Genomic DNA, 18,979 nt, shown 5'->3' with positions numbered 1-18,979 from the left:
ATTTTTAAATGACATATTTTACATACATAGCCATTACCTAGTCAAATGCATACTCCCTATTTTGAACTGACAGTCACATGAGGCCTTCTGCGCTGCATCAGATTGAAGCCGTCTGCAAGGTGGCAATTCTCTTTACATGTGATGTTGAGCGGAGCAGGTTCTCTCTGGAGGAACAGTGCATCGTCACTGTTCCTTCGTGCTTCTCTCTTTCTCTATCTTTCCCTCTCTCTCGTGAGAGAGGAAATCTGTGCACACACGTGCTTCACTTCAAAGTTCACAACTTGAACTTTATATAGACGATTCTGCTAGTCCAAATATTTGATGAAACCTGTTTCACCATGCAGTGAGAGTGAATAGAATCACTACTTACGGTTCCTCGATCTCAGAGCACAGAAGCAGCAGATATGACGATGTACAATATATGGCTAGGTATATAACCCAAGGTTCTATCAAAGATCAACAGGAATAATTGAGGCTTACACTCAGGGACTGCTGTGTTGCTGGTGAAGCTCCACTCACTGCAGTAGCCGTGGTCTAGTTTACAGCACACCTGTACCATGTACACATCCCCGGGGTGGACGCTGTAGACCAGGAGTGGGCAGCTTTGATGATGGAGATGGGCCACTATAATTCCACACTCACTTCAGAGGGCCACATTGCATATGCTGTCTCTCTTTACTTAATTTACTTTTTTCGTAAATGAATGCCGTACTTCGCCATTCCATGTCACATAAAAGTAGCAAAATAGCCGATCTACAAGCTCAAAACACGTTTTGAGCTTGTAGATCTGCTATTTTTGCTATTTTTGAAATGGAATCCTGATTTCTTTCTGCTATTTTTGAATTGGAATCCTGAAAAGTTACTTTTTATTTCATTTCAAATGCATTTAGTTATACTTACGTTAACTTTATGAACTTAGGATTCACTCGGGCACAGTCAATGCCAGATTGCAGCTTGTCCAGTTCAAGGTCATGCACAGATTACATAAGGTTAAAATGAATAAAATGTATCCAACTGTTTCTGATATTTGTGACAGATGCAACATCTCCAAGGGCACGTTGGGTCACACTTTCTGGTCTTGCCCAAGGATTGTTTTATTCTGGCAAAAATGTTTTGCTTGGTACAGCAGAGTATATGGTTTTCATATCGAACCTGATGCACTAACTGCCTTGTTTGGTTGCTCCGAAGCTTCTCTTGCTCTGCCGTACTCTGTCCAGCAGACTCTTATGCTTGGCACACTGGTAGCAAAGAGAATTATTTTAACAGAGTGTAAGACCGCCACTGCTCCTTGCTTTACCAGATGATTAATGAGTTTGTGTCACTGATACACCTGGAGAGACTGCATTGCAACAAACAGGAGAGTCTGGCAACATTTGAATATATATGGGGTCCTATCACGACTCATCTCGACTCTGTGTGACTGCTCTGTTTTTTTTACAAGCTCAATTATTAATGTGTCCAACTATATATTGTGGTCTGTTGTACTCTGTCTGCCTATACATTGCCTCATTAAGATTAAGGTTAATTACTATAGGCTGGTGTTTGTTTGTCTTGTTGTGTCTTGTTGATGTCTTGTCTTATACAAAATCAATAAAAATATTTTTATACTACTAGTCATTAAGCTACTAATATAGACTTAAGTAATTAAAGCGGGTCATGTTTGCATGTTTGGAATTGTAACAGCTGAAATCAATTATATATCAGTATTCTGATATTAATCTGTGTGCTGCATTAAGTGACGGTGGGGGCCGCATGTGACCCCCGGGCCGCCAGTTGCCCATGTATGCTGTAGACACTGTAGACACTGACATGTGTCTGCCTGCCTGACGTGTACTCCTAGAGACAAACAAAACATTCAGCTATCTCTTGGTCCTATTCCTATCATTAAAAAAAGCTTATTTCCACCTTCCTCTCTTGATTTCACTTTTACTCAGTGGAGCAAAAAAGGACTGTCTTGTTATAAATATATATATGTATACATATATACACACACACTGTGTAGTTTTATAGGGTCTTTCCGACCATATTACATATTCTATCGTTTACAAACATTCACCGGCATGCACGGGTTAGACTGGTAGCGAGCGACCTCTAGAGGAGAGAAGGGGTATTTTTCTTCTCCGGTGCTATGACGTCATGATTGTTGTTGTAAATAGTTTGTTTATCGTGTTTACTGCCTTTACATATTTTCTTTGTGGTTTTGGATCCTGGGGGCATGTGTAATTTCGGGGATACTTTTTTAGGGGAATTATTCCATTAACTTTAGGATACGAGAAACGTCCTTATTTAATTGAAACGTAGGTGTGTTTGGTACTAGAGTTCCACATGTGTTCTTGCGCGTGCGCATAGAGTTGTTTTGACCAGTAAGATTCATTCCATCTCAGCGTGAGCTCCGTTCCGTGAGCAGAAATTGGACTTCCGGTTTTCGAGCTAGCAGAAATAAGGTTTCCGGTTGCCTTCAAAATAAGATCTACATTTTTTTATATTTTTTAAAAGACACAAATCTATTTTAAAAATACATTTATGATGTATGCCTTTTAAATGAATCATACTAAAACACTTCCAAGTGGCAAGTTTAAAAAAAGGACACAATTGTATATAAAAAATACATTTATGATGTACAGTATGTCTTTTTAAATGGCTTAGATCACTTCTAAGTGCCAGGTTGTTCCAGATTGAGGCTATTGACCCCCATCAAATGTGCACTTCACACCTAAATATGGGCCATTTGTAACAGGAATTTATTCAAAGGTTTGAAAACCACTGCATTTAGGTTAGAAACACTTTGAATGGTTAAAGGTAGGGTAAGTGATTTGCTTTGGTTAAAATTAGTGTTAAATAGCTCTATATTCTGATAGTACTCATTGATATAGAGTGTTTGTTCAGTATTAGGAGTCTCCTTGTCTCTCCACCTCTTTATTAAACAGGAAATGCATTTTCGTTTCAGTTTCAGTTTCATTTCCAATTTTATCCAACCAGGACAGAGAACTCAATCAGGATACAGATTAAACAAGTGAAATTGGAAGTGATGACACTAAGAAATGAGCAGATACAATTTGAACTGGAACACTATACAAATTAAGCTTAAAAATTGGTACTTTCTCCTGATTGGCTGAGACTTTGACACCTACCGAAAAATGTATTTTCTGTTTATTAAAGAGCTGGAGAGACAGGGAGACATCTGTTACTGAAAAACACTATATAGCAATGATTACTATCAGAATATAGTATTTTAACCTTTTAACAAAATACTTTTTGTTTTAACCAAAAAATATCACTTACCCTACCTTTAAGCATGCATTCTCTAATTAATGTTTGTCCTGCAAGTGTAAAGTGTAACCTCAAAACCTTATATTATTGCTTTCGTTTTTCCCTGCTAAATGTCTCTCCTTTCATTCTGCTGTAGTTAGGTAATAATTATGTTATCAGTCCAACCCTGATTTTAAAGCAGACGCCTAGAATTACATAATTACAAGACGGTGCTTAGTGCCGGAACTTCTGAGGTACGCACGCGTTCGGGGAGACCCCCTCTACACCGCCACACTCTCCGCTAAGCGGCACTAAGGTGTAGACAAAAGTGGCGGGCCGTCCAGTGAGGTCAGGGGTCAGAAAAGGGCCGTTTTCAGTGCATAGCCTATACAAATTGGACACTGGACAGGAGACGGAGCTTAGTGCCGGAACTTCTGAGGTACGCACGCGTTCGAGGAGACCCCCTCTACACCGCCACACTCTCCGCTAAGCGGCACTAAGGTGGAGACAAAAGTGGCGGGCCGTCCAGTGAGGTCAGGGGTCAGAAAAGGGCCTTTTTCAGTGCATAGCCTATACAAATTGCACACTGGACAGGAGACGGTGCTTAGTGCCGGAACTTCCGAGGTACGCACGCGTTCGGGGAGACCCCCTCTACACCGCCACACTCTCCGCTAAGCGGCACTAAGGTGTAGACAAAAGTGGCGGGCCGTCCAGTGAGGTCAGGGGTCAGAAACGCAAACGCGGTCATTGGACGCAACCCCACACAACCACACACAACCACACACAATAAAATAATACAGACAAGGCTTTGAAAGTTTAAAAAAAAGACCTTTTAATTACTCTTTACTAATAAAACAGTGTACAAATTATCAAAAAAAATAATAAATAAAGTTTCCAATATTTGTTTTTAAACATTGCCAATTGTCTTAAGGTGGACTGAGAGGCTACTTTAGTAGTTGAGTAGTCAGATTTGATCAATTTACTTTATGTGTGTGTGTGTGTGTGTGTGTTAATAACACCACTCATTATTCAAACACAAATCTATTTTAAAAATACATTTATGATGTATGCCTTTTAAATGGCTCATACTAAAACACTTCCAAGTGGCAAGTTTAAAAAAAGGACACAATTGTATATAAAAAATACATTTATGATGTACAGTATGTCTTTTTAAATGGCTTAGATCACTTCTAAGTGCCAGGTTGTTCCAGATTGAGGCTATTGACCCCCATCAAATGTGCACTTCACACCTAAATATGGGCCATTTGTAACAGGAATTTATTCAAAGATTTGAAAACCACTGCATTTAGGTTAGAAACACTTTGAATGGTTAAGCATGCATTCTCTAATTAATGTTTGTTGTTGCCTACATAATAGGTTCCTTTTACATAGCCATGTTGTTCTTTGCTATTTTACTTCATGTATGAAGTATCAAGTATGTTAAAATTGTATGAATGTACCTATGTAAACTCAGTTTACACATCATTTGCACTCAAAGGACTACAACGGGAATAACCTCTTGAGCTTTTTTGTTTTATCCTTTTGACAGATTATGTACAAAATACAAATATATGGTCATGCATGTATGCACGTTTTGTCAATAAAAACATAAATCAATCACCACAATTTCTCCATGGCATGAATATATCCAGTTTTCAGTACTTGTACTTCTATTCCACTACATCTCAGAGGCAAATGTTGTACTTTTACTCAATTACAATTATTTGAAAACGTTTTAGTTATTAGTTACTTTGTAGATTTTGATTATTATCAAAACATTTATTATTACAAAACATGCATTAACCACTTCAACCCTAGGGGAGAACGGGATAAGATGAACCACTTTTTACTTATGTTGACCTCTAGGCAAGGAAAAATGAGATGGAAGTGAAATCTAAACATCTACATCTATATTTTGCATTTTCAAGTTCAAACTTGAACAAATAATGTATTCACGTATCAACAATAATTTAATAACACATTTCCCTTTTGCAAATAGTCTCATCTATTTTCTTAATGGTATTTAAACAATATAAAACCAATTAAATAATGTTTGTTATTCAGAACCTTTTAATATTTGCAATTGTTAATACAATATTGAAAACTTCTCTTAAATGAGTGTATTCATCCAAATGAAAGGTCATACAGCATAATTTGAGAAGCAAAGACATAATAAAAAATATGAATGGTGATTAATATTAGGATAATTGGTTCAATTTACCCCAAGGCATTTGGTTCATCTTGCCCCATGGCAACCATTTTGACCTAACCTGGCTAGCTTAATGCTTCAGGCTAATCTTTTAACTTATTAAAGTTAGTCCCCTTAAGGTTATATGTTTTAGTGAAGCAGGAGTGAGACTGTGGCACGATGTGATTAAGGACAGCGCTGCATCATGGGATGCCACTGGGGGAATCATTAAGAGTAAATTAACAAAGAAAAGGATTTTGTATTATGAGATTGTAGTAAGTTCATCCACTTCGTCCGCTTCAACTCCTGTAGCATTTATGATCAGTGAACAACACACCCAGACTGCTGTAGAGGAGCTCCTCACGGAATTGAGGTGCAAAGAGAAGGAGATATTTGGTGCCAACACAACACCCATGCAGATTAATAGTGATAGGTCCATAGTGCTTTTGAAAGCCAGTATGCATATCTTCAATGGAGATAGCATGAAAATGTACTTGTTACGCTGCTGGAGAATAGTGAATGGAAAGGCAGATTGCAAAGATTTGAATTTTTGTACCATACGAGCATGTAAGAGTCATCTGATGAAACAGGCAAGTCACATTTGCAAACAACAGTACTTTAAAAGAGATTATAGGTTTAAATTGGCTATGTTCATCTTCAGCACTTTAGTTAATGCCAAAACACTGAAACAAGCAGGTAATATAGTATCTGCTGCTTGTATTGTACTTGGTAGCAAAAGGAACTCCAGCGAGGTGAAAGCTAGTATTGACCGCATTGAGTATGAAACACAGAAGCTGCCAGGAATTGCAGGAATTATTGATAAAGAGCATGATCGAAAAGACAATTCATATGACACTGCGGTTGATGATATATTTGACTTGACTGCTGATGTTTGTGAAGGAACATCTCCCTTCAAAGACTATTTTGAACAACTAAGGGCTACAGCCAATAATACAATTAAAACCAGCAATGACACAGGTGAAAATCAATACCATGGAGAAACTATTTTAAACAAACTGTTCTCAAACCTCCTCCCAACTATTCCAATATGGTCAGATCTACTCTCAGGTGATTTGCAGCGATTCTCTGGAGCCTATGCGGCACAAATAAACCATGGTAAGAAAAGCACAGCTATTAGTGAGGCCATGTTCAAAAACACAAAAGTGTTGCTTTTACGAAATGAGAAACACAGAATTGACGAATGTATACAGCGCATACGCTCACTATACAAGCAGTCAGCCATAGATTTCATTGCCAAAGTAGGCTACAGGATATCACAGGCATCACAGCGTCCACACCCACCACCTGTAGAAAAGTGGAACAAAAAAAAAACTCCGCCGCCACAGCTGAGATACTCTTATCAACATAAGCCACCAGCAGATTCAAAGATTTTCTTACAAAATGACAGCTCAGCAAGTGTGCCAGACAAAACAAAGGCACAAAACAGAGGCACAAATGAGGAAATATGCAATAGTATATGCAGGTTTGCAAATAATGAGAGTAATTGTTGGCTAAATGCAACCCTACAATCGATACTGCATCTGCAAGTAGTACAAGATAAATTGAAACAGTTGACACCTACTTATATGGTTGCGATGTCATCAATGCCAGGGAATTTAGCAGCTCTCATCCAAGCGTTTTTTCAAAATCCAGGGCACACATTTGATGCTAAAACAATCCATGGTGTCACTCAAGAATTAGTCAAGAGCATCCCAGCGTTGTCCTTGTCAATGCACAATGACCCACTAGATTTGATACACAAATTATTAATCTGGTTGCATGATTGTAGTGTCCAAACAACTGCTATGGCAAAACATACAGACAAAGCATTTCATGCGCGCCTACTGTTTTTGCATTACCACTGACACAGAAATGTGAGTCCCTCAATTCTCTTTTCGAACACACAATCATGGAAGGTGAAGGTCAACAGAGATGTACAGCATGTGGTTCAGCAATGAAGAGACAAATATGTTGGATTGATGCTCCTGATGTCATTACTCTTTCTGTGTCCCGTGTTGATAATGGTGGGACGGTGCTCCACACGCCTGTAGTCCCATCTGATATAATCGAAATTCCCATTCGTGACAGCAGTAAAATTAAGTATAAGTTGGGCTCAATCATTTGTCATGTAGGCTCAGTGGCCAAAGCCGGACACTTCTGGGCACATTTGCTTTATGACAATGTTGTAATTAGAGCAGATGATACAAATATAAACATCCTTCAACCAGCAAATGCATTGCAATTGGCAAAACCACATGGGTACATTTATTTCTATGTGAAATGTAATGATGCATCACTTAATGCTGGCATCACAATAGAGGACAATTTGGAAGATATTGGCCATGGTGTGGATGTGTTTTTTTGCAATGAAAGACCAAATCACAATATGTGTGAAGCCATACCATTACCAATACTAACATTTCTAAAACAGACATCTGCTTTCCAAAAATGTCACACACGGCTTGCAGCAGCAGCAGCAGCAGCAGCAGCAGCAGCAGCAGCAGCAGCAGCAGCAGCGCAGTCCCCAGCATTGTTTAACAAAGCGCTTGAGAAACTCAATGTTGCCAACACTCAGGTGGTGTCATTAGTGTCTCGGCAATTTTCTATGACAGACGTGTGCCACATATTAGACAGCTTTGTGGATGACACACTTGGGGCTCCTTTCCTTGGAAATGACCTGCTTTGCCTTAAAAGTCTTGGTCGCTATATTTGTACTCAATGTGGTGACCAGGCCGTACCATCTAGAAAGAACAAGTCACAACTCATAGTGCAGCCACTTGAAGTGTCACAAAAAGGCATCTTGGACGCAGTTGCAAAAACATTTCCTGCTCAACTTGACCAATGTAAAACATGTAAGCAGGACTTAAGCTTATCAACCTATAAAGTAATTCACAGCCCACAGTCTTTACTTCTCCTGCTAAGATCTGGTGCAGAAATTCCAAAAACGTTCACTCTCTCCTGTCTGTACCACCAACATGATTATGCTGTGTCCAGTATTTGTGCATTTTTTGATAAGTCACCATATGTGTCATTATACACCTGTAAAGACCAGCAATGGCATATCATGACAAATGCATCCAATGACACAGCAGGCTATACCTTTGAGCTGAAAAAAAAATACTGACCACAGCTAGTTTCTTTGTCGTGTCATACGAGAAAACGAATAGTGTGAAACTAATCAACTTTCCGCAGGTCAAACGAAAACATAAATGCACAGCCAGATGCAAACAACCCAAGCAGACAAGGGATAGAAAAGTGAGACCCATTTCAAAGCCAACTGTGAAGAATAACGGGTGGCTGAGTGATAAGACGATCGATGAGTACCATCAGCTCTTGCTTTCTGGTGTTGAAAAAAAAGCGTATTTGTCCCAGCACTTTTGTCAGCCAACAGTTACAGAGTACTTGGTGTGATGACATCAGTGTCCTGCCAGATGTACCACGAGCATCAGGCAATTGGTGGAATTATGAGTTGGTGATATTGCCTGTCAACGCAAATAAGTCCCATTGGGGAGCCATCGCGGTAGATTTCTCAAAAAAGACAGTGAAGGGTGATGTTATAGCATTAGATGTTGTGATAATGGATTCACTACGTGTGTATGAGCAAGACCTGGTTAAGGTATTTTTTCCACTGCAAAAGTACTTAGCCTTGTTGCGCCCATGACCGCGTTTGCGTTTCTGACCCCTGACCTCACTGGACGGCCCGCCACTTTTCAAAATACACCTGTGCCGCTTAGCGGAGAGTGTGGCGGTGTAGACGGGGTCTCCCCGAACGCGTGCGTACCTTGCAAGTTCCGGCACCAAGCTCCGTCTCCTGTCCAGTGTCCAATTTGTATAGGCTATGCACTGAAAAAGGCCCTTTTCTGACCCCTGACCTCACTGGACGGCCCGCCACTTTTCAAAATGCACCTGTGCCGCTTAGCGGAGCGTGTGGCGGTGTAGAGGGGGTCTCCCCGAACGCGTGCGTACCTTGCAAGTTCCGGCACCAAGCTCCGTCTCCTGTCCAGTGTCCAATTTGTATAGGCTATGCACTGAAAAAGGCCCTTTTCTGACCCCTGACCTCACTGGACGGCCCGCCACTTTTCAAAATGCACCTGTGCCGCTTAGCGGAGAGTGTGGCGGTGTAGAGGGGGTCTCCCCGAACGCGTGCGTACCTTGCAAGTTCCGGCACCAAGCTCCGTCTCCTGTCCAGTGTCCAATTTGTATAGGCTATGCACTGAAAAAGGCCCTTTTCTGACCCCTGACCTCACTGGACAGCCCGCCACTTTTCAAAATGCACCTGTGCCGCTTAGCGGAGCGTGTGGCGGTGTAGAGGGGGTCTCCCCGAACGCGTGCGTACCTTGCAAGTTCCGGCACCAAGCTCCGTCTCCTGTCCAGTGTCCAATTTGTATAGGCTATGCACTGAAAAAGGCCCTTTTCTGACCCCTGACCTCACTGGACGGCCCGCCACTTTTCAAAATGCACCTGTGCCGCTTAGCGGAGCGTGTGGCGGTGTAGAGGGGGTCTCCCCGAACGCGTGCGTACCTTGCAAGTTCCAGCACCAAGCTCCGTCTCCTGTCCAGTGTCCAATTTGTATAGGCTATGCACTGAAAAAGGCCCTTTTCTGACCCCTGACCTCACTGGACGGCCCGCCACTTTTCAAAATGCACCTGTGCCGCTTAGCGGAGAGTGTGGCGGTGTAGAGGGGGTCTCCCCGAACGCGTGCGTACCTTGCAAGTTCCGGCACCAAGCTCCGTCTCCTGTCCAGTGTCCAATTTGTATAGGCTATGCACTGAAAAAGGCCCTTTTCTGACCCCTGACCTCACTGGACAGCCCGCCACTTTTCAAAATGCACCTGTGCCGCTTAGCGGAGCGTGTGGCGGTGTAGAGGGGGTCTCCCCGAACGCGTGCGTACCTTGCAAGTTCCGGCACCAAGCTCCGTCTCCTGTCCAGTGTCCAATTTGTATAGGCTATGCACTGAAAAAGGCCCTTTTCTGACCCCTGACCTCACTGGACGGCCCGCCACTTTTCAAAATGCACCTGTGCCGCTTAGCGAAGAGTGTGGCGGTGTAGAGGGGGTCTCCCCGAACGCGTGCGTACCTTGCAAGTTCCGGCACCAAGCTCCGTCTCCTGTCCAGTGTCCAATTTGTATAGGCTATGCACTGAAAAAGGCCCTTTTCTGACCCCTGACCTCACTGGACAGCCCGCCACTTTTCAAAATGCACCTGTGCCGCTTAGCGGAGCATGTGGCGGTGTAGAGGGGGTCTCCCCGAACGCGTGCGTACCTTGCAAGTTCCGGCACCAAGCTCCGTCTCCTGTCCAGTGTCCAATTTGTATAGGCTATGCACTGAAAAAGGCCCTTTTCTGACCCCTGACCTCACTGGACGGCCCGCCACTTTTCAAAATGCACCTGTGCCGCTTAGCGGAGCGTGTGGCGGTGTAGAGGGGGTCTCCCCGAACGCGTGCGTACCTTGCAAGTTCCAGCACCAAGCTCCGTCTCCTGTCCAGTGTCCAATTTGTATAGGCTATGCACTGAAAAAGGCCCTTTTCTGACCCCTGACCTCACTGGACGGCCCGCCACTTTTCAAAATGCACCTGTGCCGCTTAGCGGAGAGTGTGGCGGTGTAGAGGGGGTCTCCCCGAACGTGTGCGTACCTTGCAAGTTCCAGCACCAAGCTCCGTCTCCTGTCCAGTGTCCAATTTGTATAGGCTATGCACTGAAAAAGGCCCTTTTCTGACCCCTGACCTCACTGGACGGCCCGCCACTTTTCAAAATGCACCTGTGCCGCTTAGCGGAGCGTGTGGCGGTGTAGAGGGGGTCTCCCCGAACGCGTGCGTACCTTGCAAGTTCCGGCACCAAGCTCCGTCTCCTGTCCAGTGTCCAATTTGTATAGGCTATGCACTGAAAAAGGCCCTTTTCTGACCCCTGACCTCACTGGACAGCCCGCCACTTTTCAAAATGCACCTGTGCCGCTTAGCGGAGCGTGTGGCGGTGTAGAGGGGGTCTCCCCGAACGCGTGCGTACCTTGCAAGTTCCGGCACCAAGCTCCGTCTCCTGTCCAGTGTCCAATTTGTATAGGCTATGCACTGAAAAAGGCCCTTTTCTGACCCCTGACCTCACTGGACGGCCCGCCACTTTTCAAAATGCACCTGTGCCGCTTAGCGGAGAGTGTGGCGGTGTAGAGGGGGTCTCCCCGAACGCGTGCGTACCTTGCAAGTTCCAGCACCAAGCTCCGTCTCCTGTCCAGTGTCCAATTTGTATAGGCTATGCACTGAAAAAGGCCCTTTTCTGACCCCTGACCTCACTGGACGGCCCGCCACTTTTCAAAATGCACCTGTGCCGCTTAGCGGAGAGTGTGGCGGTGTAGAGGGGGTCTCCCCGAACGTGTGCGTACCTTGCAAGTTCCAGCACCAAGCTCCGTCTCCTGTCCAGTGTCCAATTTGTATAGGCTATGCACTGAAAAAGGCCCTTTTCTGACCCCTGACCTCACTGGACGGCCCGCCACTTTTCAAAATGCACCTGTGCCGCTTAGCGGAGCGTGTGGCGGTGTAGAGGGGGTCTCCCCGAACGCGTGCGTACCTTGCAAGTTCCGGCACCAAGCTCCGTCTCCTGTCCAGTGTCCAATTTGTATAGGCTATGCACTGAAAAAGGCCCTTTTCTGACCCCTGACCTCACTGGACAGCCCGCCACTTTTCAAAATGCACCTGTGCCGCTTAGCGGAGCGTGTGGCGGTGTAGAGGGGGTCTCCCCGAACGCGTGCGTACCTTGCAAGTTCCTTGCACTGAAAAAGGCCCTTTTCTGACCCCTGACCTCACTGGACGGCCCGCCACTTTTCAAAATGCACCTGTGCCGCTTAGCGAAGAGTGTGGCGGTGTAGAGGGGGTCTCCCCGAACGCGTGCGTACCTTGCAAGTTCCGGCACCAAGCTCCGTCTCCTGTCCAGTGTCCAATTTGTATAGGCTATGCACTGAAAAAGGCCCTTTTCTGACCCCTGACCTCACTGGACAGCCCGCCACTTTTCAAAATGCACCTGTGCCGCTTAGCGGAGCGTGTGGCGGTGTAGAGGGGGTCTCCCCGAACGCGTGCGTACCTTGCAAGTTCCGGCACCAAGCTCCGTCTCCTGTCCAGTGTCCAATTTGTATAGGCTATGCACTGAAAAAGGCCCTTTTCTGACCCCTGACCTCACTGGACGGCCCGCCACTTTTCAAAATGCACCTGTGCCGCTTAGCGGAGCGTGTGGCGGTGTAGAGGGGGTCTCCCCGAACGCGTGCGTACCTTGCAAGTTCCAGCACCAAGCTCCGTCTCCTGTCCAGTGTCCAATTTGTATAGGCTATGCACTGAAAAAGGCCCTTTTCTGACCCCTGACCTCACTGGACGGCCCGCCACTTTTCAAAATGCACCTGTGCCGCTTAGCGGAGAGTGTGGCGGTGTAGAGGGGGTCTCCCCGAACGTGTGCGTACCTTGCAAGTTCCAGCACCAAGCTCCGTCTCCTGTCCAGTGTCCAATTTGTATAGGCTATGCACTGAAAAAGGCCCTTTTCTGACCCCTGACCTCACTGGACGGCCCGCCACTTTTCAAAATGCACCTGTGCCGCTTAGCGGAGCGTGTGGCGGTGTAGAGGGGGTCTCCCCGAACGCGTGCGTACCTTGCAAGTTCCGGCACCAAGCTCCGTCTCCTGTCCAGTGTCCAATTTGTATAGGCTATGCACTGAAAAAGGCCCTTTTCTGACCCCTGACCTCACTGGACGGCCCGCCACTTTTCAAAATGCACCTGTGCCGCTTAGCGGAGAGTGTGGCGGTGTAGAGGGGGTCTCCCCGAACGTGTGCGTACCTTGCAAGTTCCAGCACCAAGCTCCGTCTCCTGTCCAGTGTCCAATTTGTATAGGCTATGCACTGAAAAAGGCCCTTTTCTGACCCCTGACCTCACTGGACGGCCCGCCACTTTTCAAAATGCACCTGTGCCGCTTAGCGGAGCGTGTGGCGGTGTAGAGGGGGTCTCCCCGAACGCGTGCGTACCTTGCAAGTTCCGGCACCAAGCTCCGTCTCCTGTCCAGTGTCCAATTTGTATAGGCTATGCACTGAAAAAGGCCCTTTTCTGACCCCTGACCTCACTGGACGGCCCGCCACTTTTCAAAATGCACCTGTGCCGCTTAGCGGAGAGTGTGGCGGTGTAGAGGGGGTCTCCCCGAACGCGTGCGTACCTTGCAAGTTCCGGCACCAAGCTCCGTCTCCTGTCCAGTGTCCAATTTGTATAGGCTATGCACTGAAAAAGGCCCTTTTCTGACCCCTGACCTCACTGGACAGCCCGCCACTTTTCAAAATGCACCTGTGCCGCTTAGCGGAGCGTGTGGCGGTGTAGAGGGGGTCTCCCCGAACGCGTGCGTACCTTGCAAGTTCCGGCACCAAGCTCCGTCTCCTGTCCAGTGTCCAATTTGTATAGGCTATGCACTGAAAAAGGCCCTTTTCTGACCCCTGACCTCACTGGACGGCCCGCCACTTTTCAAAATGCACCTGTGCCGCTTAGCGGAGCGTGTGGCGGTGTAGAGGGGGTCTCCCCGAACGCGTGCGTACCTTGCAAGTTCCAGCACCAAGCTCCGTCTCCTGTCCAGTGTCCAATTTGTATAGGCTATGCACTGAAAAAGGCCCTTTTCTGACCCCTGACCTCACTGGACGGCCCGCCACTTTTCAAAATGCACCTGTGCCGCTTAGCGGAGCGTGTGGCGGTGTAGAGGGGGTCTCCCCGAACGCGTGCGTACCTTGCAAGTTCCGGCACCAAGCTCCGTCTCCTGTCCAGTGTCCAATTTGTATAGGCTATGCACTGAAAAAGGCCCTTTTCTGACCCCTGACCTCACTGGACAGCCCGCCACTTTTCAAAATGCACCTGTGCCGCTTAGCGGAGCGTGTGGCGGTGTAGAGGGGGTCTCCCCGAACGCGTGCGTACCTTGCAAGTTCCTTGCACTGAAAAAGGCCCTTTTCTGACCCCTGACCTCACTGGACGGCCCGCCACTTTTCAAAATGCACCTGTGCCGCTTAGCGAAGAGTGTGGCGGTGTAGAGGGGGTCTCCCCGAACGCGTGCGTACCTTGCAAGTTCCGGCACCAAGCTCCGTCTCCTGTCCAGTGTCCAATTTGTATAGGCTATGCACTGAAAAAGGCCCTTTTCTGACCCCTGACCTCACTGGACAGCCCGCCACTTTTCAAAATGCACCTGTGCCGCTTAGCGGAGCGTGTGGCGGTGTAGAGGGGGTCTCCCCGAACGCGTGCGTACCTTGCAAGTTCCGGCACCAAGCTCCGTCTCCTGTCCAGTGTCCAATTTGTATAGGCTATGCACTGAAAAAGGCCCTTTTCTGACCCCTGACCTCACTGGACGGCCCGCCACTTTTCAAAATGCACCTGTGCCGCTTAGCGGAGCGTGTGGCGGTGTAGAGGGGGTCTCCCCGAACGCGTGCGTACCTTGCAAGTTCCAGCACCAAGCTCCGTCTCCTGTCCAGTGTCCAATTTGTATAGGCTATGCACTGAAAAAGGCCCTTTTCTGACCCCTGACCTCACTGGACGGCCCGCCACTTTTCAAAATGCACCTGTGCCGCTTAGCGGAGAGTGTGGCGGTGTAGAGGGGGTCTCCCCGAACGTGTGCGTACCTTGCAAGTTCCAGCACCAAGCTCCGTCTCCTGTCCAGTGTCCAATTTGTATAGGCTATGCACTGAAAAAGGCCCTTTTCTGACCCCTGACCTCACTGGACGGCCCGCCACTTTTCAAAATGCACCTGTGCCGCTTAGCGGAGCGTGTGGCGGTGTAGAGGGGGTCTCCCCGAACGCGTGCGTACCTTGCAAGTTCCGGCACCAAGCTCCGTCTCCTGTCCAGTGTCCAATTTGTATAGGCTATGCACTGAAAAAGGCCCTTTTCTGACCCCTGACCTCACTGGACGGCCCGCCACTTTTCAAAATGCACCTGTGCCGCTTAGCGGAGAGTGTGGCGGTGTAGAGGGGGTCTCCCCGAACGTGTGCGTACCTTGCAAGTTCCAGCACCAAGCTCCGTCTCCTGTCCAGTGTCCAATTTGTATAGGCTATGCACTGAAAAAGGCCCTTTTCTGACCCCTGACCTCACTGGACGGCCCGCCACTTTTCAAAATGCACCTGTGCCGCTTAGCGGAGCGTGTGGCGGTGTAGAGGGGGTCTCCCCGAACGCGTGCGTACCTTGCAAGTTCCGGCACCAAGCTCCGTCTCCTGTCCAGTGTCCAATTTGTATAGGCTATGCACTGAAAAAGGCCCTTTTCTGACCCCTGACCTCACTGGACAGCCCGCCACTTTTCAAAATGCACCTGTGCCGCTTAGCGGAGCGTGTGGCGGTGTAGAGGGGGTCTCCCCGAACGCGTGCGTACCTTGCAAGTTCCTTGCACTGAAAAAGGCCCTTTTCTGACCCCTGACCTCACTGGACGGCCCGCCACTTTTCAAAATGCACCTGTGCCGCTTAGCGAAGAGTGTGGCGGTGTAGAGGGGGTCTCCCCGAACGCGTGCGTACCTTGCAAGTTCCGGCACCAAGCTCCGTCTCCTGTCCAGTGTCCAATTTGTATAGGCTATGCACTGAAAAAGGCCCTTTTCTGACCCCTGACCTCACTGGACAGCCCGCCACTTTTCAAAATGCACCTGTGCCGCTTAGCGGAGCGTGTGGCGGTGTAGAGGGGGTCTCCCCGAACGCGTGCGTACCTTGCAAGTTCCGGCACCAAGCTCCGTCTCCTGTCCAGTGTCCAATTTGTATAGGCTATGCACTGAAAAAGGCCCTTTTCTGACCCCTGACCTCACTGGACGGCCCGCCACTTTTCAAAATGCACCTGTGCCGCTTAGCGGAGCGTGTGGCGGTGTAGAGGGGGTCTCCCCGAACGCGTGCGTACCTTGCAAGTTCCAGCACCAAGCTCCGTCTCCTGTCCAGTGTCCAATTTGTATAGGCTATGCACTGAAAAAGGCCCTTTTCTGACCCCTGACCTCACTGGACGGCCCGCCACTTTTCAAAATGCACCTGTGCCGCTTAGCGGAGAGTGTGGCGGTGTAGAGGGGGTCTCCCCGAACGTGTGCGTACCTTGCAAGTTCCAGCACCAAGCTCCGTCTCCTGTCCAGTGTCCAATTTGTATAGGCTATGCACTGAAAAAGGCCCTTTTCTGACCCCTGACCTCACTGGACGGCCCGCCACTTTTCAAAATGCACCTGTGCCGCTTAGCGGAGCGTGTGGCGGTGTAGAGGGGGTCTCCCCGAACGCGTGCGTACCTTGCAAGTTCCGGCACCAAGCTCCGTCTCCTGTCCAGTGTCCAATTTGTATAGGCTATGCACTGAAAAAGGCCCTTTTCTGACCCCTGACCTCACTGGACAGCCCGCCACTTTTCAAAATGCACCTGTGCCGCTTAGCGGAGCGTGTGGCGGTGTAGAGGGGGTCTCCCCGAACGCGTGCGTACCTTGCAAGTTCCGGCACCAAGCTCCGTCTCCTGTCCAGTGTCCAATTTGTATAGGCTATGCACTGAAAAAGGCCCTTTTCTGACCCCTGACCTCACTGGACGGCCCGCCACTTTTCAAAATGCACCTGTGCCGCTTAGCGGAGAGTGTGGCGGTGTAGAGGGGGTCTCCCCGAACGCGTGCGTACCTTGCAAGTTCCGGCACCAAGCTCCGTCTCCTGTCCAGTGTCCAATTTGTATAGGCTATGCACTGAAAAAGGCCCTTTTCTGACCCCTGACCTCACTGGACGGCCCGCCACTTTTCAAAATGCACCTGTGCCGCTTAGCGGAGCGTGTGGCGGTGTAGAGGGGGTCTCCCCGAACGTGTGCGTACCTTGCAAGTTCCAGCACCAAGCTCCGTCTCCTGTCCAGTGTCCAATTTGTATAGGCTATGCACTGAAAAAGGCCCTTTTCTGACCCCTGACCTCACTGGACGGCCCGCCACTTTTCAAAATGCACCTGTGCCGCTTAGCGGAGCGTGTGGCGGTGTAGAGGGGGTCTCCCCGAACGCGTGCGTACCTTGCAAGTTCCGGCACCAAGCTCCGTCTCCTGTCCAGTGTCCAATTTGTATAGGCTATGCACTGAAAAAGGCCCTTTTCTGACCCCTGACCTCACTGGACGGCCCGCCACTTTTCAAAATGCACCTGTGCCGCTTAGCGGAGAGTGTGGCGGTGTAGAGGGGGTCTCCCCGAACGCGTGCGTACCTTGCAAGTTCCGGCACCAAGCTCCGTCTCTGTCCAGTGTCCAATTTGTATAGGCGCACTGAAAAGGCCCTTTTCTGACCCCTGACCTCACTGGACGGCCCGCCACTTTTCAAAATGCACCTGTGCCGCTTAGCGGAGCGTGTGGCGGTGTAGAGGGGGTCTCCCCGAACGCGTGCGTACCTTGCAAGTTCCAGCACCAAGCTCCGTCTCCTGTCCAGTGTCCAATTTGTAGAGGCTATGCACTGAAAAAGGCCCTTTTCTGACCCCTGACCTCACTGGACGGCCCGCCACTTTTCAAAATGCACCTGTGCCGCTTAGCGGAGAGTGTGGCGGTGTAGAGGGGGTCTCCCCGAACGTGTGCGTACCTTGCAAGTTCCAGCACCAAGCTCCGTCTCCTGTCCAGTGTCCAATTTGTATAGGCTATGCACTGAAAAAGGCCCTTTTCTGACCCCTGACCTCACTGGACGGCCCGCCACTTTTCAAAATGCACCTGTGCCGCTTAGCGGAGAGTGTGGCGGTGTAGAGGGGGTCTCCCCGAACGTGTGCGTACCTTGCAAGTTCCGGCACCAAGCTCCGTCTCCTGTCCAGTGTCCAATTTGTATAGGCTATGCACTGAAAAAGGCCCTTTTCTGACCCCTGACCTCACTGGACGGCCCGCCACTTTTCAAAATGCACCTGTGCCGCTTAGCGGAGCGTGTGGCGGTGTAGAGGGGGTCTCCCCGAACGCGTGCGTACCTTGCAAGTTCCGGCACCAAGCTCCGTCTCCTGTCCAGTGTCCAATTTGTATAGGCTATGCACTCCTTTGAACAGCATTTATCCATTTAGATAAATTATTAATGTTTTAAATCCGTTTTTGTTACACAGTAACATAATATGTGTTATATAGCTTCGTTTAAATGCTTAATTTATAGTTTTAATGTGCAAATGAACCGTTTTTCAATGGTTTTCAATGGTTTCTTTTTACTCTAGAGGGTACTCTTATTCTGAAGAGATCGTCAACCGGAAGTCTTATTTCTGCTCCGTTATTTCTGCTCACGGAACACAGATCTCAGCGTGAGAGAGCGTTAGCACGTAGATTGAGAGCTGGTAAGGCAATTGTGCACGAAAATTATACATTATTCTGTGTGGAAAAACTCTTTTATTGTACTCATATGTTGTCAATATATTTATGCATGTTTACGTAATATTAATGGTATTTTCCTTCTTGTGGTTTTGTGTTTTTCTGTTAAATAACCTGCTGCTACATTCACGTCACCTCATGCAACCATTAGCACCCATTTAAGAGTTCTAATCTGTGTAGATTCTCTAGGGCTGGCTGCAATACTGTACAAGTGATAGTTTAGTTAGGTAACCATGTGTGTTTATGTGAGTGTGTGTTATTATAGT

This window comes from Gymnoscopelus braueri (assembly GCF_963280865.1).
Source record: "Gymnoscopelus braueri genome assembly, chromosome: 17".
NCBI lineage: Eukaryota > Metazoa > Chordata > Actinopteri > Myctophiformes > Myctophidae > Gymnoscopelus > Gymnoscopelus braueri.
Note: the sequence above shows the minus strand (reverse complement) of the source record.